Source organism: Ranitomeya variabilis, chromosome 5 (assembly GCF_051348905.1).
Source record: "Ranitomeya variabilis isolate aRanVar5 chromosome 5, aRanVar5.hap1, whole genome shotgun sequence".
NCBI lineage: Eukaryota > Metazoa > Chordata > Amphibia > Anura > Dendrobatidae > Ranitomeya > Ranitomeya variabilis.
In genome coordinates, this window is record NC_135236.1 from 560,496,771 (window position 1) to 560,499,105 (window position 2,335).

A 2,335-nucleotide genomic window follows, 5' to 3' on the forward strand; every position below is an offset into this window, starting at 1 on the left:
ATTTACAAGTCTTCAAAGTTTTGGGTGGAGATATGAGAGGAGGAGGGGCAGGAAGGTTGGACCACGTCGATAGGTGGGGAAACCCTACTTGTTTGGGGTGCAGTGGAAGGGGGGGTTAAACCAAGAGGCTGACCAGAGGGGGGTGGTGTTGGGGTAGGGGGAAGAGAAAAGCTGAGTAAAGAAAACATTGGGGAAATAATTTGGTCTGGGGGCCGGGATTTTTGTGGGGACTGGGTCGGGTATTGTGACTGGGTAGGGTAGTGGGACTGGGTTGGGTAATGGGGCTGGCGTGGGGTTTGGTAATGGTGCTGGTGTGGGGATTGGAGCTGGGTTTGGTAATGGTGCTGGTGTGGGTATTGGGGCTGGGTTTGGTAATGGGGGGTATGGTGTGGAAATGGGGCCTGGGGTGGGGCCTGGGGTGGAATTGGAGTGGAGGTGTGGGGAGGTGTGTGGGTAGATTCATTAATGGCCTGCAGTGCAGCATTATGGCAGGTATTCATTACCCGCATCTGTTGCTCAAAAGAAAGCTTCTCCATGCTCATGAGCATGGATTGGAAAAAAAGATTGGCCGGATCGGGACTTACAGCTGAATGCAGCCTATCCAAGCGACTGCTGGTTTCACGGCTTGTTTCACTGATGCGTGACTGCACCATGTTGAAACCAGCAGTCACTTGCTCTCCCAATATTTTGAAAGAGCCTTGGAAGGATGCATTCAGGTGTAAGAACTCAGGAGCATAGCTCCTTTCCTGACCCCTCTGTCGCTGCCGCCACGAACCTAATGGTGGTGTCGAGGTGGCAGGATCAGAGGGGTGGGGTAAAGGGAACGCTAACTGTTCAGCATCAGATGCGAGCAATGAAGCCTGCAATAATGCTCCACTGCTTGGGGCGGATGAAGTGGAGGGGACAGAGGGGTCAGAGGAGGGGACAGAGGGGTCAGAGGAGGGGACAGAGGGGTCAGAGGAGGGGACAGAGGTGTGGGGCCTACCGACGTGGCCCTCAGTGGCGGACTCAGGAGGGATCGCTCCAGAGGGCGCAGAGGAAGATGCAGGCGCCCGGTGGCTGGAGAAGGTGCTGTGAAAGAAAAAACAAAAGAAATTAATAAATTGGAATGAAAAAGCCCTGACTGAAAGCAAACTAAGTAGACAGGTTAACATGGTTATTAGTGGGCTGTAGAATACTTACACTCTGCTCGGCATGGTTCGCCTCAGGAAGGAGAGGGCCTGGCCATATTTGTATTTGCTCCTCTTCCTTCCTGCAGAGCCACTCGGGGCCTTCATCTCATCGTTGAATTCCCTCTTAAAGCGATCCCTCAGTGACCGCCACCGCTTCCTAACCTTTCCAACTGTGAAGACAAGAATCAATAGAAAAAACAAAAAATTGGTAAATGCAATACATTACAGTCATCTCAAAACATCACTGGAAAGTGAATACTTACCTAGTTTGCTCTGCTGCTGAGGATGAAGGCTCTCCCGCCTTGGAAACAGGTTGCGACACACTTCGTCCCAGAGCCGACGGGTGACACCGGTATCAGCATGCCTGCGGTCAGCCATGTTCCACAGCGGCTCCCGCTCGCGAACCTCCTCGATGAGACAATCGATGTCAATGTCATCATCATCATCCTCTTCTGCGGGAGCACGCTGTGAAGCCTGTGTAAAAAAAAAACAAAAAAAAAAAACAAACAAATTAGTACACTGAAATACTAAAGTACCAATAGAATCCCCCTCCCCCCAAAAAAAAACTCACTGATGGCCGACCGCGGCGACGAGTCCGCCGACTCTGGGAGTTTCTGGGAGAGCCTTCAGCGGCAGCAGCAGCAGCCTGAAATAAAGTAAACAAATTCTCAGTTAAGGTAGGCAGGTGTTTAGTAATCTGTTTTGTGTATGGTGCAGTGTGATGTGCGAAGCAACTGTTTCACCACTACTAACACTTGGTTCCTCCTCCACTTGCATCTCTCCACCCATCTCGCCCCCTTCTGACAGCTCCTCATCTGATTCAGCTTCCTGTTAAAACATAATTTATGCATGTGGTTAGACATCAAAATGTAATTTTAAAAAGCAAAAAAAAATAAACCCATTTTTTGTGTTAACTTACCGATACACGCTGTTGCTGTGGAGGAGGGCTGTCAGAAGAGGACATTGTTTTGTGGTCCTGGTGGGCAGCGGCTGTGGTCCTGGTGGGCAGCGGCTGTGGTCCTGGTGGGCAGCGGCTGTAATCCTGGTGTTTCTGTAAGTTAAAGAGACACTTGCAATCTGCTCGACACATTGAAGTAGCAGATTGGGGGTCTTCAAAACTTACTTCTAACACTTCTTAGCTGTGGTCCTGGTGGGCAGCGGCT

At 50.6% G+C, this 2,335-nt stretch overlaps 1 long non-coding RNA gene across 1 annotated transcript; it reads right to left on the minus strand.

Moving 5' to 3' along the window:
* Nucleotides 1–231: 231 nt before the first annotated feature.
* LOC143773843 (uncharacterized) lies at nt 232–1,911 on the minus strand. The gene is made up of 3 exons (XR_013215392.1): nt 1,744–1,911; nt 1,436–1,646; nt 232–1,342 (listed from the first exon to the last, which is right to left on the minus strand). It is a non-coding gene; the product is annotated as an uncharacterized LOC143773843 (long non-coding RNA).
* Nucleotides 1,912–2,335: the final 424 nt, after the last annotated feature.